The following is a 26,664-nucleotide window of genomic DNA, read 5'->3' as shown; positions in this document are numbered from 1 at the left end:
CCTTGATCCCCCGAGTAGTAAGGACTACATCTAACTCCTTTTTGAATATATTTAGTGAATTGGCCTCAACAACTTTCTGTGGTAGAGAATTCCACAGGTTCACCACTCTCTGGGTGAAGAAGTTTCTCCTCATCTCGGTCCTAAATGGCTTACCGCTTATCCTTAGACTGTGATCCCTGGTTCTGGATTTCCCCAACATTGGGAACATTCTTCCTGCATCTAACCTGTCGAAACCCATCAGAATTTTAAATGTTTCTATGAGGTCCCCTCTCATTCTTCTGAACTCCAGTGAATACAAGCCCAATTGATCCAGTCTTTCTTGATAGGTCAGTCCCGCCATCCCGGGAATCAGTCTGGTGAACCTTCGCTGCACTCCCTCAATAGCAAGAATGTCCTTCCTCAAGTTAGGAGACCAAAACTGTACACAATACTCCAGGTGTGGCCTCACCAAGGCCGTGTACAACTGTAGCAACACCTCCCTGCCCCTGTACTCAAATCCCCTCGATTTGAAGGCCAACATGCCATTTGCTTTCTTAACCGCCTGCTGTACCTGCATGCCAACCTTCAATGACTGATGTACCATGACACCCAGGTCGCGGTGCACCTCCCCTTTTCCTAATCTGTCACCATTCAGATAATAGTCTGTCTCTCTGTTTTTACCACCAAAGTGGATAACCTCACATTTGTCCACATTTGGAAAGAGGTGACATGATAGGTCCAAGTCAGCATGGATTTGTGAAAGGGAAATCATGCTTGACAAATCTTCTGGAATTTTTTGAGGATGTTTCCAGTAAAGTGGACAAGGGAGAACCAGTTGATGTGGTATATTTGGACTTTCAGAAGGCTTTCGACAAGGTCCCACACAAGAGATTGATGTGCATTTGCCATGCATTTGCCCGCTCACCTAACCAATCCAAGTCACTCTGCAGCCTCATAGCATCCTCGTCGCAGCTCACACTGCCACCCAACTTAGTGTCATCCGCAAATTTGGAGATACTACATTTAATCCCCTCATCTAAATCATTAATGTACAGTGTAAACAGCTGGGGCCCCAGCACAGAACCTTGCGGTACCCCACTAGTCACTGCCTGCCATTCTGAAAAGTACCCATTTACTCCTACTCTTTGCTTCCTGTCTGACAACCAGTTCTCAATCCATGTCAGCACACTACCCCCAATCCCATGTGCTTTAACTTTGCACATTAATCTCTTGTGTGGGACCTTGTCGAAAGCCTTCTGAAAGTCCAAATATACCACATCAACTGGTTCTCCCTTGCCCACTCTACTGGAAACATCCTCAAAAAATTCCAGAAGATTTGTCAAGCATGATTTCCCTTTCACAAATCCATGCTGACTTGGACCTATCATGTCACCTCTTTCCAAAAGCGCTGCTATGACATCCTTAACAATTGATTCCATCATTTTACCCACTACTGAGGTCAGGCTGACCGGTCTATTTTCTCTCTCCCTCCTTTTTTCAAAAGTGAGGTTACATTGGCTACCCTCCACTCCATAGGAACTGATCCAGAGTCAATGGAATGTTGGAAAATGACTGTCAGTGCATCCGCTATTTCCAAGGCCACCTCCTTAAGTATTCTGGGATGCAGTCCATCAGGCCTTCAATCCCATCAATTTCCCCAACACAATTTCCCGACTAATAAGGATTTCCCTCAGTTCCTCCTTCTTACTAGACCCTCTGACCCCTTTTATATCCGGAAGGTTGTTTGTGTCCTCCTTAGTGAATACCGAACCAAAGTACTTGTTCAATTGGTCTGCCATTTCTTTGTTCCCCGTTATGACTTCCCCTAATTCTGATTGCAGGGGACCTACGTTTGTCTTTACTAACCTTTTTCTCTTTACATATCGATAGAAACTTTTGCAATCCGTCTTAATGTTCCCTGCAAGCTTCTTCTCGTACTGCATTTTCCCTGCCCAAATCAAACCCTTTGTCCTCCTCTGCTGAGTTCTAAATTTCTCCCAGTCCCCGGGTTCGCTGCTATTTCTGGCCAATTTGTATGCCACTTCCTTGGCTTTAATACTATCCCTGATTTCCCTAGATAGCCACGGTCGAGCCACCTTCCCTTTTTTATTTTTATGCCAGACAGGAATGTACAATTGTTGTAGTTCATCCATACGGTCTCTAAATATCTGCCATTGCCCATCCACAGTCAACCCCTTAAGTATCATTCACCAATCTATCCTAGCCAATTCACGCCTCATACCTTCAAAGTTACCCTTCTTTAAGTTCTGGACCATGGTCTCTGAATTAACTGTTTCATTCTCCATCCTAATGCAGAATTCCACCATATTATGGTCACTCTTCCCCAAGGGGCCTCGCACAACGAGATTGCTAATTAATCCTCTCTCATTACACAACACCCAGTCTAAGATGACCTCCCCCCTAGTTGGTTCCTCGACATATTGGTCTCGAAAACCATCCCTTATGCACTCCAGGAAATCCTCCTCCACCGCATGCACTCCCATATTCCGCCACCAGAGAGCGCATCCCCTGAAGTCCCAAGGGATCCCAACATCCCTTGGGAGCACTGTTTATAAGCCGGCCCCTAAGGCCTGTTCCTCACTCTGGAGTGTCTTAATAAAGATTGAGGTCATTGTTACTTTAACCTCCCTGTGTGCAGCCTCATCTGTGTTCGGAACACAATAGGTACCATCACAAAGTGTGCCACCAGAGGGCACAGCAGTGGGAGACTTGTAGATTACCTGTACAGGTGTGCCTGGCCTCATATAAAAGGCAGGCCACCAGGTGTGATCCTCACTCTGGAGTTAGCAAATAAAGGGCTAAGGTCACTACAGTTCAAGTACAACACATTGCCTCGTGGAGTCATTGTTAAAGCATCTAAGGACACAACAATTGGCGATGAGATTACGAATTTTCACGCAAAAATGACTACCCTTGGTACGTTGCAGCAATTCGCCGATGGTGATGATTGGGACGCCTTTGTGGAGAGGCTCGACCATTTCTTTACACTAAACGACCTGGCAGGAGATGACCCGGCCACACTGGCTGATAAGGGCAAAGCTATCTTGCTAACCAGTTGTGGGCCCACTGTCTATGGCCTCGTCAGGGACTTGCTGGCACCAACAGAGACGACGACCAAGACGTACAAGGAGCTCGTAACCCTGATCCATGAGCAACTCAAGCCCAAGAAGAGCATCCTCACAGCCAGACACCGGTTCTACACCCACTTACGGCCCGAAGGCCAGGAAATTGCAAAATACCCTGCGGACCTCAGAAGGCTGGCGGCATCATGCGAGTTCGGCACCCACCTCAACGAAGAGTTGCAGGACATTTTTGTCATTGGAATTGGCCATGAGGGCCTTCTGCATAAGCTACAGTCGGCAGATACCACAGTCACACTGCAAAAGGCCATCTCTGTGAGCCAGGCCGTCATGACCTCGACCTGCGGCTCTAGGCAGATGACTCACCCTCAGGACTCAAACCCGGCAGGTACTGCGCACAGAATGGCACCGTTTAGAGGCTGGACTGTAGAACACGACCCCTCTCAGGGAAGAGAGAACAGGCCCCCGAGTCCCTTAACTCAGAGTCCACCGAGGGGTGCTAATGGAGTAGCTCCATGTTGGCGTTGTGGAGGGAATCACACGGCTCACCAGTGCCGCTTTAAAGACTATGTGTGTAAAGGCTGCAGCACAAAGGACCACCTCCAGCGAATATGTAAGAGAAATATGACTCACTGTGTCGATGAAGAGTCTGCCGATGGCCATGAATCCTGTAAAGTCCTTACTCTACAGAATGAAACCACACAAGGCACATTCTGGGGACAAGGTCACTCTGTGACCTTAACTCTTTATTCACAGGACTCCAAAGACGATGACCCTGCGTGGGACCTCCCTTTTTATACCTGTGTGATCAGGTAAGGAGTGTCTCCCACAAGTTCACCCCTTGTGGTCAAGGTGTGCATCTAGGTTGAGTGTATACAGTAATACAGTGGTGTTACATTGTGGTTACATACATGACAAATCCAGTGCGGATTATGAAATGATAGGCAGAGAGAAACTCAGCCCCACGATGAGGTATATAGCATGTTTACCTGCACCACCGAGTGTGCCCCGCTGAAGATGGAAGTCGAGATAGCTGGCGTTCCAATCTTCATGGACATGGACACGGGGGCGAGCCAGTCAGTAATGAATCAAGAAGCCTTTGAGAGGCTATGGGACAATCAAGCTGAACGACCCAAGTTGGTCCCGGTTCAGGCAAAGCTGCGCACCTACACCGATGAAATTACCAGTCGTTGGTAGTGCGAATGTAAAGGTACTCCATGATGGCACGGTGCACAAGTTACCTCTGTGGATTGTTGCAGATGATAGACCAACGCCGCTCGGTGGTGGGTGAAGAAGGTGGATGGAGAAGATCCATTGGAAATGGGAAGACTTCAACCCTCCAGCGATCGACGTCCTCTGCGTTCGGAGGCACAGCAAGCCCTGACTTGAGGGAGGAGATGGCAGCAGAGAGCAGACCAGCACAGCACCCGAGGTACAGACCGCTCAGCACAACTGTGTGGAGATGATCCAGCTGAGACGACCCGAACACACCTTCCAGGCTCCAGTGGCAGGACTCCGGAGGAAGAAAATCGGATCCAGAGGCGACTTCCCAGCTTCGGTGGCAGAACCCGGAGAGAAGAGGATCACAGCAGTCGACATCGTGGATGGAGAAAAGATGTCGCCCAAACCACGAGGTGAGAAGTCAAAGAAAAAGATGGCCGCGGCCAGACCATGAGTTGCAGCGCTGATGGAGCAACACGCGGCACCAAACTGAGAATAGGATTGGGGTAAAGCTAGCAAGGATTAAAGGATTAAAGGGACAGTTCCACACACTCAAGCAATGTAATAACAACTGTAAGTTAGAGACAAAATATGTAACTGACGATCAGAGTTGTGTACATGCAATAAGCAAGGAAAAGTCGGGCTATCATGTAAAATGTGTAATTGATGATCTGAATTGAGGAAAAGTCACGTGATCGCGATCGGAACTACAGAGTATCCATCATAAGTAATGAAAAGTTGTGCGATTGTAGGATTTCAACTGCACGCAGCCAATGCAGCGGGCAGACACCCATCGGGAGCTGACAGGTCCAGCGAGCTACCCAATGCTGTAGCCTGCGTCCTGGGGACCAGTGTTATGCGCCATGGAGTGTGGCCACAAGCAGCCAACACACACGAGCTGCAGAGCAAGCGACCTGAGCAGGGCAACGGCACCGGCATCGACACCTTGCCCCTGATCGGCTCCACCTCTCAGGCACCTGATGCACCAACCGCCATGAGCTTGAAAGAGCAGACTGTGCTAAGGCGCAGTCCCCAGACCCCATTGCCACCAAGGCCATACCCGTAAACAAAGGGTCACCTGCCACAGTTCCCCCAAAGAGGACCGGGACCAGCCAGGATCCCAAACCAAACAACGCCCAGGCCAGCAAGTCAGCAGTTCCCTGTGCACTGCTAGACGACAGCCCCTCAGGGAGCAGCAGTGACCCAGGTCGCAAAGAAAGGACAGGGAGGTCTCAGGCATCTGTGAACCGGCCCGCGCTAGGAACCACGACAACAGCCCCAAGAGCAGGCAACTTGAGCCAACCGGGTTCCCACTTCCAGCACTGGGCACCACGCCACCACCAGACTGCAGGGACACCATCCAGCAGTTCTGGAACTAGATTGTCCTTACGCACCGGTCACCACATCGATAATGTATCTCACCAGTCTAACATACTTGTCTCACAACGAAACCACAAATGTAATGCAACCTTGTTTTTCTGAACTTCAATGTATATGAATGCAATGAGCCTCCGGCATAATCTATATATATGTATGTGTGAGCAGGGGTGGGGGGGAGAATGGAGTGGTCAAGGACGCACACAAACAGCAACCACCAGCACTCTACTGCACCAGCCACTCACCCAAGATTGAAACGACCTGCCAAGGGTCAATCAGATAGAGCCCAGATAGTGCTAAGCCCAGAGCACAATCAATGCAAAGGTGATTTGCACTAAAGGCTGAGGGGAGAGTGATGTCATGTATCCTACATGGCTACTGTTGGTACTGTCACAAGGTGTGCCACCAGAGGGCACAGCAGTGGGAGACTTGTAGGTTATCTGTACAGGTGTGCCTGACCTAGTATAAAGGGCAGGCTATCAGGTGTCATCATCACTCTGGAGTTAGCAAATAAAGGACTAAGGTCACTACAGTTCAAGTACAACACAGTGCCTCATGGAGTCATTATTAGAGCATCTAAGGACACAACACAAACTCATTTTAAAACGCTAGTTGATCTCCTATGATGTTCTTCATGGACAAAAATTAAAACAACATTTGCATAACCTCCTCTTCCAATATCTATCCCTTTCCTTGTGTGACTCTATAGTTATTTGTCTGGTCTGTTTTTTTGTTTAGTTATCTTTCTCTGTTTGCACTGCTCTGAGAACTCTCAAAAAAATTCAAGCAATATGGCTTAAATCTCAGAATATACCTTAATGAATTAAATTAAATGCAAGTTCAACATAATTTAAAAAATATTATCAGGATATATTAATGGGAAGGAACAGATAGCTTCACAGCTTTTGGAATGGACAAAAAGATTGTTAAGTCACTAATGACCTGGATCACACCTTCTGCCAGGAGCAAAACTGTTCCTAACTCAAGCAGGAAAAATAACAGCTCTGTGAGGAAAGACAGAAAAAGAGGGTGGATATCAGATACAATTTATTTTAATAATACAGACAGATTAACTTGAGAAGTACTCATCACAGTATGAAGCAACAAATTACCTACAGGATACAATTGGCTCAAATCCTATTCTTTGCTTGGGTACACAAGAGATTATTAGCAAAAATGGCTGTGTACAGAACTGGAGGTAACCTTGGGACATGGGTCAGTAATTGGTTGGGAGGTAGGAGACAGAGAGTAGGGATAAAGGGAATGTTCTCTGATTATGAACATACGAAACTGACAGGCAGGAAAAGACCAGCTGTTCCATCAAGCGTGTCCCATACGGTGATTGGCAGAATGAGACAAGGGAGCTATACTGGGTGTAATGGTTGGAGTTTTTTCGTTTGGAGTCTTTTGTCCTTGTCATGACACTTTCCCGCCACTGGGGGGGGGGGGGGAGCGTTTTCCAATTGGACAGATAAAAAGAAAGAGAACACAAGCAGGGATCACGGCCTAGGATATATGAGCAGGCGGTCTAGTCTTAGAAGCAGTGGATCGAAAGACAGAACAACTGCTTACCATCCTCGAGAATGCCCACATCCCCGGAGACAGAAACGAAATCCTACGTCCCGATTTCTGCGAACAGTTCCCCCACCTCAGGTCAGTGGCGGATAAGATACCCGAGCCAAGAGAGAATGTCCCCATCATCCTCCTCATTGGAAGAAACTGCCCTTAGCCCCTCAAGAAATTGTGGAGCAAATGAGACAGTCCAGGCCCCTGTTAACCGCACTATCCTTCAGGCACTGAAGGCCATGTTCATCCGACACTAACATTCACTTAAGAGCGTGACAAAAGGTGCACATCTTAATGTGGAGGGAAACTCGGAGTTCCCTCCACTTCTCCACAACAAACCTCAGGCACTCACTCCCACCATGCTCGTAGCTCCATGTCATGTATGTACTTTTGGGATCACTAGCCACTAGATGGCGTCACTGTTGGAGGCCATTAGGCTGCATGCACGTGTGTCCAGCCCAAATATAAAAGGCCAGCCATTTTGTATATTAGTCACTTTGGGTCTTAATAAAGCAGAGCCAAGGTCATACCTCTTGGAGTTAAACAGTACTCAGTCTAACAGCTATTGCATACACAACATTTGACGATGAGGCAACAAGAACCTTTGCATGCAAAAATGAGCACAATTGGATTGTTGGAGCGGTTCGTGGAAGGAGACGATTGGGCAGACTTTGTGAGCCATTTGAGCCAGTTCTTCGTGGCCAACAAAATGGAGGAGGTCGGTGACGCAGATCGTCGCCAGACGGTGTTCCTCACGGTTTGCGGTCCAAAGATTTATGGTCTGATAAAGAATCTACTTCTGCCTGTGAGTCCAACAGAGAAGACATATGAAGAATTGTGTACACTGGGACAGGACCACCTTAAGCCAGACGAAGGCATCATCATCTCGAGATATAGATTTTACACGCACGTTCGCTCAGAGGGCCAGAATGCGGCAGAATTCGTTGCCGACCTGAGATGTCTAGCGGGACCGTGTAAGATCGGGGCTGTGTTGGCAGGCATGCTGCGGGACTTCTTTGTAATCGGCATCAACCATGAGGTGATCCTGCGTAAACTACTGGTGGTGGAGACGTTGGACTTGAACAGGGCCATCACAATCGCTCAGTCATGCATGACGACGGAAGAAGTCTAAAGCAGATATCAGTGAAAAATCAAAACTCGGCAAGTACTGTAAGTATGATTGATTCGGCGTTCGGCAGAGCGGCACATGGCAGGGCCTACCCGACTGCGTACGCGAAACCTGTGGCTGCCCAAAGTCCGCCAGCGGGAATGCATCCGATTTCTCCATGTTGGCGTTGTGGGGGAAATCACCAGGAGTGCCGATTTCAGCACTATAGTTGCAAAGGCTGTTTGAGAGTGGGGCATCTCCAGCGCAAGTGTCCGCAGGTGAGCAAGCGTGCTGCGACACACCACGTGGTGGATGATGGTCAGACTAGCGCGGATACGGATACGCAATCCGAGATACCAGAGGAAGTATATGGACTGTACTCGTTTCTAACTAAGAGCAAACCGATAATGATCAACGTCAAATTTAATGGGGTGCCGGTATTGATGGAACTGGACACGGGGGCGAGTCAATCGATAATGAGCCAGAGGGCATTCGACAAGCTGTGGGATACTAAGGCAGTGAGGCCCAGGCTGAGTCCAGTCAATGCCAAGTTGCGCACGTACACCAAAGAACTCATAATGGTGATTGGCAGTGCCACAATTAAAGTGTCGTATGAAGGTGCGGTTCACGAGTTACTGCTATGGATTGTCCCAGGCAATGGCCCAACGTTGTTCAGCAGGAACTGGCTTAAAAAAATAAGATGCGATTAGAGCGACATCAAGGCGTTGTCGTCGGAGAAAGATACATGTGCCCAAGTACTAAGCAAGTTCCCCTCGCTGTTCGAACCAGGCATCGGCAACTTCATGGAAGCCAAGGTGCAGATCCACGTGGACTCGGATGCAAGACCCGTCCATCATAAAGTTCGGGTAGTTCCGTATATGATGAGGGAGAAGGTCAAAATCAAACTGGACAGACTCCAGCATGAAGGGATCATATCACTGGTTGAATTTAATGAATGGGCTAGCCCCATTGTTCTTGTGCTGAAAAGTGATGGCACAATCAGAATCTGTGGAGACTACAAGGTTACGATCAACAGGGTTTCGAAACAGGACCCGTTACCCAAGGCTGATGACTTGTTTGCAACGCTAGCCGGGGGGAAGTCGTTCACCAAACTTGACGTCGGCCTACATGACACAGGAGCTGGTCGAGATGTCGAAGAGACTTACATTCATTAACATGCATAAATGACTGTTTATTCATCACAGGTGCCTTTTTGGAATTCACTCAGCTGCAGCAATATTTCAGAGGAACATGGAGAGTTCTCTGAAGTTCGTTCCCAGAACCGTCATGTTCCAAGATGACATCCTGATCACAGGTCATGACTCCGAGGAACATCTGAACAACTTGGAAGAGGTTCCACATCGTCTGGACAAAATGGGACTCAGACCGAAATGCTCGAAGTGCGTCTTCATGGCACCAGAGGTCGTATTCCTGGGGAGGAAATTTGCTGCTGACAGCATCAGGCCCACGGAAGCGAAAACCAAGGCCATCAAGAATGCACCCAAGCCGCAGAATGTGACAGAGCTGCATTCGTTCCTGGGTCTATCAACTACTTCGGTAACTTCCTACCTAAATTGAGCACCTTATTAGAACCACTGCACATGCTGCTAAGAAAAGGCGACAACTGGGTGTGGGGTGCGTCTCAAGACAGAGCTTTTGAGAAAGCCACTAACCTGCTTTGCTCTTAACAAGCTGCTGGTACATTATGACCCATGTAAATGTTTAGTATTGGCCTGTGATACTTCGTCATATGGAATTGGTTGCGTACTCCAACAAGCTAATGAGTCGGGTAAACTTCAACCAGTCGCATATGCTTCAAAAAGTTTGTCTAAAGTGGAAAGAGCCTACAGCATGGTAGAGAAAGAAGCACTAGCCTGTGTGTATGGGGTTAAAAAGATGCATCACTACCTGTTTGGTCTTAGGTTTGAACTGGAGACAGATCACAAGCCGCTCATTTCACTGTTATCTGAAAACAAAGGTATCAATACCAATGCTTCATCCCGCATCCAGAGGTGGGCGCTGACACTATCCGCTTATGATTATGTCATTCGCCATAGACCTGGCACCGAGAATTGTGCCGATGCTTTGAGTCATTTGCCGTTGCCCACACCGGAGGTGGAAACGCCACAGCCGGCGGACCTATTGTTAGTTATGGATGCTTTTGAGAGTGAAGGAACCCCTGTCACGGCTCAACAAGTTAAGACCTGGACCAGCCAGGACCCGATTTTATCGGTGGTGAAGAATTGCATCCTCAAAAGTGATTGGTCTGTCATACTCAAACAAATGTGCGAGGAGACCAAACCCTACATTCGTCGCAAAGATGAACTGTCTATTCAGTCAGATTGTATACTGTGGGGTAATTGAGTTGTTATGCCCAAGAAAGGGAGGGAGAAATTTCTACGTGAGCTACATAGCACACATCCCAGCATTGTAATGATAAAAGCCATCTCCAGGTCTCATGTTTAGTGGCTGGGAATTGACTCTGAGCTGGAATCATGTGTGCATCAGTGGAACACTTGCATGCAGCTCAGCAAAGCACCAGCGGAATCGCCGCTGAGTCTGTGGTCGTGGCCATCCAAACCATGGTCCAGGATCCACATAGACTTTGCAGGTCCTTTCCTGGGGAAGATGTTTTTAGTTGTGGTGGATGCATATTCGAAGTGGATAGAGTGTATAATCATGTCATCCAGCACATCCACAGCTACCATTGAGAATCTCAGTGTCATGTTCACAACACATGGTCTGCCTGACATCGTTGTTAGCGACAACGGATCGTGCTTCACCAGTCAGGACTTTCAAGAGTTCATGAAACTCAAACATGTAAGGTCAGCACCATTCAAACCTGCATCCAATCAGCAAGCAGAACGAGCTGTCCAAATCATAAAGCAGAGTATGAAGCGAGTAACCCAAGGGTCACTGCAGACCCGCCTGTCATGCATATTGCTCAGTTACAGGACAAGACCACACACGCTTAGCGGGGTCTCGCCTGCTGAACTAATGATGAACAGAGGTCTTAAGACCAAGCTATTTCTTGTACACGCTGACTTGAATAATCATGTTGAATATAGAAGACAAAGTCAGCAAGAGTATCACGATCGCGCAGCTGTGTCACACGATATTTCTGTAAATGATCGTGTTACGCTCCTCCTGTACTATGTGCGAAGTCAGGGATGCCTCTGGTGTCCCTGACGACTACGTGTGCGGGAAGTGCATCCGCTCCAGCTCCTGACGGACCGCATTGCGGCACTGGAGCTGCGGGTGGATGAACTCTGGAGCATCAACGATGCTGAGAATGACGTGAATAGCACGTTTAGTGAGTTGGTCTTACGAGGGGATTTAGACGAGGGGATTAAATGCAGTATCTCCAAATTTGCGGATGACACTAAGTTGGGTGGCAGTGTGAGCTGCGAGGAGGATGCTATTAGGCTGCAGAGTGACTTGGATAGGTTAGGTGAGTGGGCAAATGCATGGCAGATGAAGTATAATGTGGATAAATGTGAGGTTATCCACTTTGGTGGTAAAAACAGAGAGACAGACTATTATCTGAATGGTGACAGATTAGGAAAAGGGAAGGTGCAACGAGACCTGGGTGTCATGGTACATCAGTCATTGAAGGTTAGCATGCAGGTACAGCAGGCGGTTAAGAAAGCAAATGGCATGTTGGCCTTCATAGCGAGGGGATTTGAATACAGGGGCAGGGAGGTGTTGCTATAGTTGTACAGGGCCTTGGTGAGGCCACACCTGGAGTATTGTGTACAGTTTTGGTCTCCTAACTTGAGGAAGGACATTCTTGCTATTGAGGGAGTGCAGCGAAGATTCACCAGACTGATTCCTGGGATGGCGGGACTGACCTATCAAGAAAGACTGGATCAACTGGGCTTGTATTCACTGGAGTTCAGAAGAATGAGAGGGGACCTCATGGAAACGTTTAAAATTCTGACGGGTTTAGACAGGTTAGATGCAGGAAGAATGTTCCCAATGTTGGGGAAGTCCAGAACCAGGGGTCACAGTCTAAGGGTAAGGGGTAAGCCATTTAGGACCGAGATGAGGAGAAACTTCTTCACCCAGAGAGTGGTGAACCTGTGGAATTCTCTACCACAGAAAGTAGTTGAGGCCAATTCACTAACTATATTCAAAAGGGAGTTAGATGAAGTCCTTACTACTCGGGGGATCAAGGTGTATGGCGAGAAAGCAGGAAGGGGGTACTGAAGTTTCATGTTCAGCCATGAACTCATTGAATGGCGGTGCAGGCTAGAAGGGCTGAATGGCCTGCTCCTGCACCTATTTTCTATGTTTCTATGTTTCTATGTACACAGCCAGATAGGGGATGGGTGACCAACAGGAAGAGCAGTGGAATGAAGGTAGTGCAGGGGTCCCCTGCGGTCATCCCCCTGCAAAACAGATACACCGCTTTGGCTACTGTTGAGGGGGATGACTCATCAGGGGAGGGCAGCAGCAGCCAAGTCCATGGCACCATGGGTAGCTCTTCTGCACAGCAGGGCAGGAAAAAGAGTGGGAGAGCTATAGTGATCAGGGATTCGATTGTAAGGCGAATAGATAGGTGTTTCTGCGGCCGCAACCGAGACTCCAGGATGGTATGTTGCATCCCTGGTGCAAGGGTCAAGGATGTCTCGGAGCGGATGCAGGACATTCTGAAAAGGGAGGGTGAATAGCCAGTTGTCGTGGTGCATATAGGTACCAACGACATAGGTAAAAAATGGGATGAGGTCCTACAAGACGAATTTAGGGAGCTAGGAGCTAAGTTTAAAAAGTAGGACCTCAAAAGTAGTAATGTCAGGATTGCTACCAGTACCACGTGCTAATCAGAGTAGGAATCGCAGGATAGCTCAGATGAATACGTGGCTTGAGGAGTGGTGCAAAAGAGAGGGATTTACTATGCTTAAACAAAGGGGACTACAGTGGGATGAGGGCAGAGTTGGCTAAAGTAGACTGGAAACAAGGACTAAACGGTGGCACAATTGAGGAACAGTGGAGGACTTTTAAGGAGCTCTTTCATAGTGCGCAAAAAAAATATATTCCAGTGAAAAAGAAGGGCGGCAAGAGAAGTGATAACCAGCCGTGGATAACCAAGGAAATAAAGGAGAGTATCAAATTAAAAACCAATGCGTATAAGGTGGCCAAGGTTAGTGGGAAACTAGAAGATTGGGAAAATTTTAAACGACAGCAAAGAATGACTAAGAAAGCAATAAAGAAAGGAAAGATAGATTACGAAAGTAAACTGGCGCAAAACATAAAAACAGATAGTAAAAGCTTTTACCGATATATAAAACGGAAGAGAGTGACTAAAGTAAATGTTGGTCCCTTAGAAGATGAGAAGGGGGATTTAATAATGGGAAATGTGGAAATGGCTGAGACCTTAAACAATTATTTTGCTTCCGTCTTCACAGTGGAAGACACAAAAACAATGCCAAAATTTGCAGGCCACAGGAATGTGGGAAGGGAGGACCTTGAGACAATCACTATCACTAGGGGAGTAGTGCTGGACAGGCTGAAGGTAGACAAGTCCCCTGGTCCTGATGAAATACATCCCAGGGAATTAAAAGAGATGGCTGAAGTTATAGCAGATGCATTCGTTATAATCTACCAAAATTCTCTGGACTCTGGGGAGGTACCAACGGATTGGAAAGCAGCTCTGTTTAAAAAAGGGGGCAGGCAAAAGGCAGGTAACTATAGGCCGGTTAGTTTAACATCTGTAGTGGGGAAAATGCTTGAAACTATCATTAAGGAAGAAATAGCGGGACATCTGGATAGGAATAGTGCAATCAAGCAGACGCAGCATGGATTCATGAAAGGGAAATCATGTTTAACTAACTTACTGGAATTCTTTGAGGATATAACGAGCATGGTGGATAGAGGTGTACCGATGAATGTGGTGTATTTAGATTTCCAAAAGGCATTCGATAAGATGCCACACAAAAGGTTACGACAGAAGATAAAGGTACGCGGAGTCAGAGGAAATGTATTAGCATTGATAGAGAATTGGCTGGCGAACAGAAAGCAGAGAGTCGGGATAAATGGGTCCTTTTCCGGTTGGACATCAGTGGTTAGTGGTGTGCCACAGGGATCAGTGCTGGGACCACAACTGTTTACAATATACATAGATGACCTAAAAGAGGGGACAGAGTGTAGTGCAACAAAATTTGCAGATGACACTAAGATTAGTGGGAAAGCGGGTTGTGTAGAGGACTCAGAGAGACTGCAAGGAGATTTGGATAGGTTAAGCGAATGGGCTAAGGTTTGGCAGATGGAATACAATGTCAGAAAGTGTGAGGTTATCCACCTTGGGAAAAAAAACAGTAAAAGTGAATATTATTTGAATGGGGAGAAATTACAACATGCTGTGGTGCAAAGGGACCTGGGGGTCCTTGTGCATGAATCCCAAAAGGTTAGTTTGCAGGTGCAGCAGATAATCAGGAAGGCAAATGGAATATTGGCCTTCATTGCGAAAGGGATGGAGTACAAAAGCAGGGAGGTCTTGCTGCAACTGTATAAGGTGTTGGTAAGGCCGCACCTGGAGTAATGCGTGCAGTTTTGGTCACCTTACTTAAGGAAGGATATACTAGCTTTGGAAGGGGTACAGAGACGATTCACTAGGCTGATTCCAGAAATGAGGGGGTTACCTTATGATGATAGATTGAGTAGACTGGGTCTTTACTCCTTGGAGTTCAGAAGGATGAGGGGTGATCTTATAGAAACATTTAAAATCATGAAAGGTATAGACAAGGTAGAGGCAGAGAGGTTGTTTCCATTGGTGGGGGAGACTAGAACTAGGGGGCACAGCCTCAAAATACGGAGGAGCCAATTTAAAACCGAGTTGAGAAAAAATTTCTTCTCCCAGAGGGTTGTGAATCTGTGGAATTCTCTGCCCAAGGAAGCAGTTGAGGCTTGCTCATTGAATGTTTTCAAGTCAAAGATAGATAGATTTTTAACCAATAAGGAAATTAAGGGTTACGGGGAGAGGGCGGGTAAGTGGAGCTGAGTCCACGACCAGATCAGCCATGATCTTATTGAATGGCGGGGCAGGCTCGAGGGGCTAGATGGCCTACTCCTGTTCCTAATTCTTATGATTCAAATTCCTGGGACATTGGAACCGGTTTTGGGGGAGGTGGGACCAGTACAAACCAGACAGTCTGCACCTGGGCAGGACCGGAACCAATGTCCTAGGGGGAGTGTTTGCTAGTGCTGTTGGGGAGGAGTTAAATTAAAATGGCAGATGGATGGGAACCTATGCAGGGAGACAGAGGGAAATAAAATGGAGGCATAAGCAAAAGATAGAAAGGAGAATAGTAAAAGTGGAGCGAAGAGAAACCCAAGGCAAAAAACAAAAAGGCCACATTACAGGAAAATTCTAAAGGGGCAAAGTGTGTTAAAAATACAAGCCTGAAGGCTCTGTGCCTCAATGCGAGGAGTATTCGGAATAAGGTGGATGAATTAACTGCGCAGACAGCAGTTAACGGATATGATGTAATTGGCATCACGGAGACATGGCTCCAGGGTGACCAAGGCTGGGAACTCAACATCCAGGGGTATTCAACTTTTAGGAAGAATAGACAGAAAGGAAAAGGAGACAGGATGGCGTTGCTGGTTAAAGAGGAAATTAATGCAATAGTAAGGAGGGTCATTAGCGTGGATGATGTGGAATCGGTATGGGTAGAGCTGCGGAATACCAAAGGGCAGAAAACGCTAGTGGGAGTTGTGTACAGACCATCAAACAGGTTGGGGTAATGAGGTTTTGGACAGCATCAAACAAGAAATAAGAGATGTGTGCAATAAAGGTACAGCAGTAATCATGGGCGACTTTAATCTACATATTGATTGGGCTAACCAAACTGGTAGCAATGCGGTGGAGGAGGATTTCCTGGAGTGTATTAGGGATGGTTTTCTAGACTGATATGTCGAGGAACCAACTAGAGAGCTGGCCATCCGAGACTAGGTGATGTGTAATGAGAAGGGACTAATTAGCAATCTTGTTGTGCGAGGCCCCTTGGAGAAGAGTGACCATAATAAGGTAGAGTTCTTTATTAAGATGGAGAGTGACACAGTTAATTTGGAAACTAGGGTCCTGAACTTAAGGAAAGGTAACTTCGACGGTATGAGGCGTGAATTGGCTAGAATAGACTGGCAAACGATACTTAAAGGGTTGACGGTGGATAAACAATGGCAAACATTTAAAGATCACATGGATGAACTTCAGCAGTTGTACATCCCTGTCTGGAGTAAAAATAAAACGGGGAAGGTGGCTCAACCGTGGCAAACAATGGAAATTAAGGATCGTGTTAAAACCAAGGAAGAGGCATATAAATTGGCTAGAAAAAGCAACAAACATGAGGACTGGGAGAAATTTAGAATTCAACAGAGGAGGACTAAGGGTTTAATTAAGAGGGGGAAAATAGAGTCTGAGAGGAAGCTTGCAGGGAACTGACTGCAAAAGCTTCGATAAATATGTGAAGAGAAAAAGATTAGTGAAGACAAACGTAGGTCCCTTGCAGTCGGATTCAGGTGAATTTATAATGGAGAACAAAGAAATGGTAGACCAATTGAACAAATACTTCTATCTTCACGAGGGAAGACACAAATATCCTTCCGAATGAAGTAGGAGACAGTGGGTCTTGTGACAAGGAGGAACTGAAGGAAATCCTTATTAGACGGGAAATTGTGTTCGGTAAATTGATGGGATTGAAGGCCGATAAATCCCCGGGGCCTGATAGTCTGCATCCCAGAGTACTTAAGGAAGTGGCCCTCGAAATAGTGGATGCATTGGTGATCATTTTCCAACCGTCTATTGACTCTGGATCAGTTCCTATGGACTGGAGGGTAGCTAATGTAACACCACTTTTTAAAAAAGGAGGGAGAGAGAAAACGGGTAATTATAGACCGGTTAGCCTGACATCAGTAGTGGGGAAAATGTTGGAATCAATCATTAAGGATGAAATAGCAGCGTATTTGGAAAGCAGTGGCAGGATCGGTCCAAGTCAGCATAGATTTATGAAAGGGAAATCATGCTTGACGAATCTTCTGGAATTTTTTGAGGATGTAACTAGTAGAGTGGACAAGGGAGAACCAGTGGATGTGGTGGATTTGGACTTTCAAAAGGCTTTTGACAAGGTCCCGCACAAGAGATTGGTGTGCAAAATCAAAGCGCATGGTATTGGGGGTAATGTCCTGTCGTGGATAGAGAACTGGTTGGCAGACAGGAAGCAGAGAGTTGGGATAAATGGGTCCTTTTCAGAATGGCAGGCAGTGACTAGTGGAGTGCCGCAGGGCTCAGTGCTGGGACCCCAGCTCTTTACGATATACATTAACGATTTAGATGAGGAATTGAGTGTAATATCTCTAAGTTTGCAGATGACGCTAAACTTGGTGGCAGTGTGAGCTGTGAGGAGGATGCTAAGAGGCTGCAGGGTGACTTGGACAGGTTAGGTGAGTGGGCAAATGCATGGCAGATGCAGTATAATGTGGATAAATGTGAGGTTATCTATTTTTGGGGGCAAAAACATGAAGGCAGAATAGTATCTGACTGGTGGGAGATTAGGAAAAGGGGAGGTGCAACGAGACCTGGGTATCATGGTTCATCAGTCCTTGAAAGCTGGCATGCAGGTACAGCAGGCAGTGAAGAAGGCAAATGGTATGTTGGTCTTTATAGCTAGGGGATTTGAGTATCGGAGCAGGGAGGTCTTATTGCAGTTGTACAGGGCCTTGGTGAAGCCTCACCTGGAATATTGTGTTCAGTTTTGGTCTCCTAATCTGAGGAAGGACGTTCTTGCATTGAGGGAGTGCAGCGAAGGTTCGCCAGATTGATTCCAGTGATGGCTGGACTATCATATGAGGAGAGACTGGATCAACTGGGCCTGTATTCACTGAAGTTTAGAAGGATGAGAGGGGATCTCATAGAAACGTATAAGATTCTGATGGGACTGGACAGGTTAGATGCGGGAAGAATGTTCCCGATGTTGGGGAAGTCCAGAACCAGGGTACATAGTCTTAGGATACAGGGTCGGCCATTTAGGACTGAGATGAGGAGAAACTTCTTCACTCAGAGAGTTGTTAACCTGTGGAATTCCCTGCCGCAGAGAGTTGTTGATGCCAGTTCATTGGATATATTCAAGAGGGAGTTAGATATGGCCCTTACAGCTAAGGGGATTAAGGGGTATGGAGAGAAAGCAGGAAAGGGGTACTGAGGGAGCGATCAGCCATGATCTTATTGAATGGCGGTGCAGGCTCGAAGGGCCGAATGGCCTACTCCTGCACCTGTTTTCTATGTTTCTATGTTTATGTTCTGAATTATGGTCAGGGTCCCAAGTCGATCGCTGGTACTGTCATGGCAAGGAGGGCAACAGAGTATTTATTGTCAAGCTCAAAAATAGGCAAACATGCAGGAAACATATGGATCAGACAAAGCTGCGGCACACAGACGAACCGGAACAGTCGGAGGAAGAGACAATCGACGACCAACCAACCTACCCCCAGTCATCAGAGGACTCAGTGGTGATCAGTGAATCGGGACTTTCAATCACTGACATGTTCAATGAAAATGGACTTTCAATCCCTGACATGGCCATTGCCACTCCCACCAGGTCAGCCACCCAGCCACCAGTCATAACAGACTCTGAACAGTCACCCAAGGCTGGAGTTGAACTGAGACGGTCAACCCGGGAGCATAAAACACTGGACCGTTTCAATTTGTAAAAGACTGTGTTAATATCTCCGAGGGGATATTGTCATGTGTGTACTTTTGCGATTACTAACCACTAGATGGCATCACTGTTGGAGGCCACGTGCAGCCCAAGTATAAAAGGCAGCCAATGTGTATATTAGTCACTTTGGGCCTTAATAAAGCAGAGCCAAGGTCATACCTCTTGGAGTTAAACAGTACTCAGTCTAACAGTTCCTGCCCCTCAAGGCACCATCTGGCAACTATGTGCAGGAAGATCCGTATGGGTGACGACAACGGCGACGGGCCCTATAACCTGCAGATCAACTCCGGATTCAATGGCGGAAGAAACGCCGGCAGCCTCGACACAAAACGGATGAGATACAGCCGGATACCTGTCAGGAATGTCGTTCCCCTCCGGCAGAAAGAATTTCCCTGGAATGACTGGCCACTTGTAGGTGCCTCCGAGTCCTACCCCACCGAGGACAGAAGGGTAAGTAAAGTGAAGACTACGATCTGCAGCGATGGCACGCGTCACAGTTACACGAGACGGAACACATATGGATACAGACGACGCTCGCCTCGAAGCCATCCCACGAATTAAGTGGAACTGAACTCCAGCTGGTAAAAATTTCAATCTTTGTCATTTTTAGATGGGGAGTGTAATGGTTGGAGTTTTTTTCGTTTGGAATCTTTTGGCCTTGCTGGGATTCTGTACTTGTCATGATACTTTCCCACCACTCGGGGGGTGGCGGGCCGGTGGGGTTGCGGGGGGGGGTGGGGGGTGGCGTTGGGGGTGGTGAGGTGCGTTTTACGATTGGACAGAGAAAAAGAAAGAGAACACAAGCAGGGAAAACAGCATCCATTTTTGCTCAGACCGTCTGTAACTTTTAGTGAATAGAAACGAATCTCCTGCTGTATCAAACCTTCCCAAAAGTACAGTGATGTAAGTAACTTCTCCTCATCCAATTGTTCTGGAATTGTTATATTTATATGTGATTACAGTAAGAGATAAGTAACTTCTCTTTATTCGAACTGCTTTTATTCGATTGTTAATGTTGAGTTACAAGAATGCTAGATCTGTCTTTTATTCCTGATCAACAGTTTTCACACTACATTATTAAAGGATTTGGAATCTGAAACTCTGACCTTTGGCCATATTTCTTGGTGTAATAGTGAAGCTAGCTGGAGAATCAGGAGTGTTACACTATGCTCTCACTGAAACAGGCATCAGCTTTTCACCATATATATTAATGATTTGGATGAAGAAATAGAGTTTTATATATCCAAGTTTACTGATGATAATAAGTTAGGTGGTACAGTGAGTTGGGTCGATAGAAGCAGGAAGTTACAAAAGGACATCGACACATGAAGTGAGTGAGCAAAACTATGGCAGATGGAGTTCAATGTAGGGAAGTGCGAAATCATCCATTTTGGATCTGAGAAAGACAAATCATAATATTTTCTTAATGCTGGGCGTCGAGGAGCTGTGGAGCAGCAGAGAGATTTAGGGGCCCATGCAAATAAGTCACTAAAAGCTAGTGCACAGGTACAAAAAGGCTAATGGAATATTGACCTAGGTCACACCCTTCTGGTGTACTGTGTTCAATTTTGGGCACTGAACCTCAGGAAGGAGATAAATAATGCCCTTGGAGAGTTACAGCACAGATTCAACAGAATGATACCAGGGTTTAAAGGGTTCAATTATGAGGCCAGGTTGCATAAACTTGTCTTATATGTTGAGTTTAGAAGCTTGAGGGATGATCTAATCACGGTGTTTAAACTGCTAAAGGGATTCTATAAGGTAGATAAAAAGAAACTATTTTCACTGGTGAGAGAAGCTGGAATAATCTTAAAAGTAGAGCTAGACAATTTAGGAGTCAAAGGAAAGAGGAAATCAGGAACGATGTTCTCCCCCAAGAGACCAGATCCTGCATTAATTGAAATTTTCAAGACTATCATGATTTTAGCTGGGTAAGGATATCAAGGGATTATGCAACAAAGGCAGGTAAATGGAGTTGAGGTACAGATGAGCCATGATCTAATTGAATGGTGGAATAAGCTTGAGGGGTTGAATGGCTACATACTGTTCTTATGTGCCTCTGTACTGAGCTAAACAACATTGACAAAATCATGAAACATTGAACTAATCAGACACCAGGGGATGCAGTCAGGATTAGGAGAGGCTAAAGTGAATCTAATGTGCCAAACTTTTTTCATTAAAAGTTGCACATGTGTCTGACAATGTAGGTTAAATATTCACAACTGTCAAACAAGGAGGAGAAGAATGCTTTGAAGAGCAGAAGGAACACTTCTATTAATTAAAGATGGTCAACAAGAGCAAGGCCCTTAAGCCTCAATTATATCACATGGAAGAAGCCGGTCATTCCTGATCAGGATTTAGGATTAAACCCCATTCCCTGGATGATTAGACTTACATGCTAGAGTTACTAAACTCAAGTATACAGTACAAATGAAAGTCAAAGCGTATACACTTAATGCAAGCAGTCCAAATCTTTTGAAAACAGAACAGATAGCGTGGAGTAGATTTTGATTTTGTGGCAGATTAGGAAAAGGGGAGGTGCAGCGAGACCTGAACCAGCGAGAGATGGTTCATCAGTCATTGAAGGTTGGCATGTAGGTACAGCAGGCGGTGAAGAAGGCAAATGGTATGTTGGCCTTCATAGCTAGGGGATTTGAGTATAGGAGCAGCGAAGTCTTACTGCAGTTGTACAGGGCCTTGGTGAGGCCTCACCTGGAATATTGTGTTCAGTTTTGGTCTCCTAATCTGAGGAAGGACATTCTTGGTATTGAGGGAGTGCAGCGAAGTTCACCAGACTGATTCCAGGGATGGCTGGACTGACATATGAGGAGAGACTGGATCAACTGAGCCTTTATACACTGGAGTTTAGAAGAATGAGAGGGGATCTCATAGAAACATATAAGATTCTGACTGGACTGGACAGCTTAGATGCGGGAAGAATGTTTCCGATGTTGGGGAAGTCCAGAACCAGGGGACACAGTCTTAGGAGAAGGGGCAGGCTATTTAGGACTGCGATGAGGAGAAACTTCTTCACTCAGAGAGTTGTTAACCTGTGGAATTCCCTGCCGCAGAGAGTTATTGATGCCAGTTCATTGGATATATTCAAGAGGGAGTTAGATATGGCCCTTACGGCTAAAGGGATCAAGGGGCATGGAGAGAAAGCAGGAACGGGGTACTGAAGGAATGATCAGCCATGATCTTATTGAATGGTGGTGCAGGCTCGAAGGGCCGGATGGCCTACTCCTGCACCTATTTTCTATGTTTCTATGTGATAGTGTAAAATGGTTGTTAGCGAAGTGGCTGACTGAAGTGAAATAAAAATCGGAACAGATGCCGATACTCTCTCATCCATTTTTCACTATTGCACAGTTAAAATCTATCCCACATATCTGAAAGTTGGTTAAACAACCACCTTCACTGTGAATGCCCTGCGAGGAAGTTTCCATCAGTGTCACAAATGGAAACATTTAGCTTGCCAAATTAGAGCAATAAAAATATAGACATCTGGGGGCTGATTTTCATCCCCCGCTAAGCAGGAATAGAGCAGTAGGGAGATGAAAATGGCAGTGCAGTGTTATCCACCCCATCCCCACTGTCTGGGTCATCACTATTTTGGTGGGGGTTTGAAATGGGAGGCCCAGGCGCTCGCTGAAAATAGGCTCCGCCTATTGATACTAGATGTAGAGTGGCAACACCCGCGGTCCTTAAAGAGGCGGCTGTCGACTGCTCAAACAGTAGGAAAGAAAGTTTTAAATGATTTATGTGGGGCCAGAAGGACCTTTGACCTCTGTCTTTGCTGAGTGAAATTGCAGCTTAAATGCCAATGGTGTTGCTCTAAGTAGCCTCAGTGTCCCTGGGCTAGAGAGGAGGGGGGAAATCGGTGAGAATTTCTTCTCCCGATCACCATCATCAACAACAACAAACATTTACACAGCACCTTTAACATAGTAAATGTCCCAAGGTACTTCACAGGAATGTTATCAAACACAGAGCCACATAAAGGGATATTAGGACAGTCAAAAATTAGGCTTTAAGGAACGACTTAAAGGAGGAAAGAGAGGTAGAGAGGTTTAGGGAGGGAATTCCAGAGCTTAGGGCCCAGGCTGCCAATGGTGGAGCGATTAAAATCGTGGATGCGCAAGTGGACAGAATTGGAAGAGAGCAGAGATCTGAGAGTTGTACAGCTGGAAGATGTTGCATAGATAGTGAAGAGCAATGCCATTAGGGAGTTAAAACAAGGAAGAGAATTTTTAAATCGAGGCATTGCTGGACCAGGAGCTAGTGTAAGTCAGCGAGCACAGCGGGTGATGGATGAATGGGACTTCTTGTGAGTTAGGACATGGGCAGCAGAGTTTTGGATGACTTTAAGTTAATGGAGGCTGGAAGATGGGAGGCTGGCCAAGGACATTTGCTGCAAGTCTAGGTTTGGCTGTAATCCTTCCCACAGTCAAATAATCTGCCAATACTCACATGAAAAACAGTATCTTGGGCAAGGCACTGGAAAAAGTCCATAACTTTTGAAACATGACAACAGATGTCAATCACTTCATGAGAGTGATTTGGGGGCGGCGAGGGTCTGCGGGGGAGAGACAATTGGTCCAAGAAAGTAATTGCTTGAGTTTCTACTGACCTGTCAACAGAGCTGAACACAAAGAACACATTTGAACTACTCTGCAATATAGAGAAGAAACACAACGTTTTGAATGTACTGGCCAGTAACAGAGGCACAGATTTAAATCCTTACATTGGCTGTGTTTGGAAGAGTAGCACAACTTAATATGCAGGATAAAAATCAATACACAGCAATATAACGAACACTAAAAGAAGATTTACATGGAGACAGATGTCCAAATAACAGAAAATGCCTCCTGTTACTGTAGATGAAGCGTCTGTAGGATTCTGCAGTAAACAGGCCAGGTTTCACTGTTTATTGGCAGAAACTAATGAGCAGATTTCCTCAGTAAATAAAGCAGCAGATGGAATAGCTCAGTTTGTTTTGATTCCTGCATTGAATTCACATTTATACCGTATTTACAGCTCGAATGTCATCCTCCTCCTGCATAATATAATGCGAGGTATTATTTTACTTCCAGTCTGTTCTAGAGGTGGGTGAGGCAATCAACTGGAGCTTTTAGACTCAGTTACTTTTAGCTGGTTTCACTGTTTATGTACTGACCCCCAACCCCAAAAATGATTTAAATTCTTATTCCAAGGGCCTTGAAAAAGAAATGACTGAGGTGAAACTTATCGCAGCAAAATGTTTGTTTTTTGAAAAAAGTCATCATTATAACTAGTCAAGGACAATGTTCCCTCTCATTTTTTTCCCATGCGTTGTCCCTTTTTAATTGCTATGCAGCTGCACATGAGCAGCGTCTTCCAGTGGTAACAGCTTGTGAGCAGCCTGAGCGGGACCTCCAGACTGATACGTGGCCGAGCATCTGTGCACATCTGATCAAGAAACTGTAATTTGAAATTCTCGATAGGTGAATCCAATTAACAGCAACAAAATAAACATAAGAACATAAGAAATAGGAACAGGAGTAGGCCATATGGCCCCTCGAGCCTACTCCGCCATTCAATAAGATCCTGGCTGATCTGATCATGGACTCAGCTCCACTTGCCCGCCCGTTTCCCATAACCCCTTATCCCCTTATCATTTAAGAAACTGTCTATCTCTGTCTTAAATTTATTCAATGTCCCAGCTTCCACAGCTCTCTGAGGCAGCGAATTCCACAGATTTACAACCCTCAGAGAAGAAATTCCTCCTCATCTCTGTTTTAAATGGGCGGCCCCTTATTCTAAGATTATGCCCTCTAGTTCTAGTCTCCCCCATCAGTGGAAACATCCTTGCTGCATCCACCTTGTCAGGTCCCCCCATAATATTATACGTTTCGATAAGATCACCTCTCATTCTTCTGAATTCCAATGAGTAGAGACCCAACCTACTCAACCTTTCCTCATAAGTCAAACCCCTCATCCCCGGAATCAACCTTGTGAACCTTCTCTGAACTGCCTCCAAAGCAAGTTTATCCTTTCGTAAATATGGAAACCAAAACTGCACGCAGTATTCCAGGTGTGGCCTCACCAATACTTTGTATAGCTGTAGCAAGACTTCCCTGCTTTTATACTCCATCCCTTTTGCAATAAAGGCCAAAATACCATTGGCCTTCTGATCACTTGCTGTACCTGCACACTATCCTTTTGTGTTTCATGCACAAGTACTGCGGCACTTTGCAATCTTTCTCCATTTAAATAATAACTTGCTCTTTGATTTTTTTCTGCCAAAGTGCATGACCTCACACTTTCCAACATTATACTCCATCTGCCAAATTTTTGCCCACTCACTTAGCCTGTCTATGTCCTTTTGCAGATTTTTGTGTCCTCCTCACACATTGATTTTCTTCCCATGGCATTAGAGCTGTAAATACGGTATAAATATTTCCTACATTCCAAAAGTGACTGCACTTCCAAAGTATTTTATTGGTTGTGCAGTGCTTTAGGATGTTCTGAGGTCATGAAAGGTGCTCTGGAAATACAAGTTATTTCTTTCTTTTTTAGTGGTTGACTTGTTAAATTGAGTGCAAAACTGTTACTGCTGTAATATTATAAAGAGATGATTTGACACTATAAAACCACTTTTCAGAAAATAATTCACAGGGGATTATTTTTAAACACTGACATTTTTCCATTATATTCCCCTTTTTTAGACACGACTCCATTCACAGCTAAAAAGGGTCAGAGTGTCTGACCTGTCAATTTTTTCTGCTTTCCCAGAACAAGATCTGGGAGAGACCTTAGAGGAAGAGAACTTTACCTCCATTCTACAGTTTCTCCTGGTGCCCAAACATGATCAGGAACTCATTTGTGTGGACTGTCATAGCCATGAACCCATCAAACTTGCCAAGCATCAGCTTTTTAAGTTTTTGAAGATTTTTAAGCTTTTAAACTTGTGTATCAGCTTGTCAGCGTGTAACAAAAAAATCAGCTTTATTCACCACCATTGGAGATTGACAGTAACAACCAATTAAATCATTTGGAAGGTGAAATTGGAGCCTGTCAGAAGCAAATTAGTTGAAGGGTGCAAATGGAGTCAGTCAGACATTGTTTCTCTCATTATTGCTGTACACAAACATGAGGCAGAAAACATTTAAGTGATCTGATAGTCCCAGTTATGCATGTGGTTACTTAGAGCTACTGTGTACCACCACAAACTCCGTTCGCTAGCCACCAACTCCATACCTCTTTCCCTGGCAAATGTCTGAGGCTAAACCAGACTGTTCGTAATCTTGGTGTCATAACTGACCCCGAGATGAGCGTCCAACCATATATCCGCACCATCACTAAGACCGCCTATTTTCACTTCCAAATATCGCACGACTCCGTCCCTGCCTCAGCTCATCTGCTGCTGAAACCCTCATCCATGCCTTTGTTACCTCTAACCTTGATTATTCCAATGCTCTCCCGTCATGCCACCCACATTCTACCCTTCGTAAACTTGAGGTCATCCAAATCTCTGCTGCCCGTGTCGTAACTCACACCAAGTCCCGTTCACCGATCACCCCTGTGCTCGCTGACCTACGCTGATTCCCAGACCCGC

Source organism: Pristiophorus japonicus, chromosome 11 (assembly GCF_044704955.1).
Source record: "Pristiophorus japonicus isolate sPriJap1 chromosome 11, sPriJap1.hap1, whole genome shotgun sequence".
In the NCBI taxonomy this organism is placed as follows: Eukaryota; Metazoa; Chordata; class Chondrichthyes; family Pristiophoridae; genus Pristiophorus; species Pristiophorus japonicus.
Note: the sequence above shows the minus strand (reverse complement) of the source record.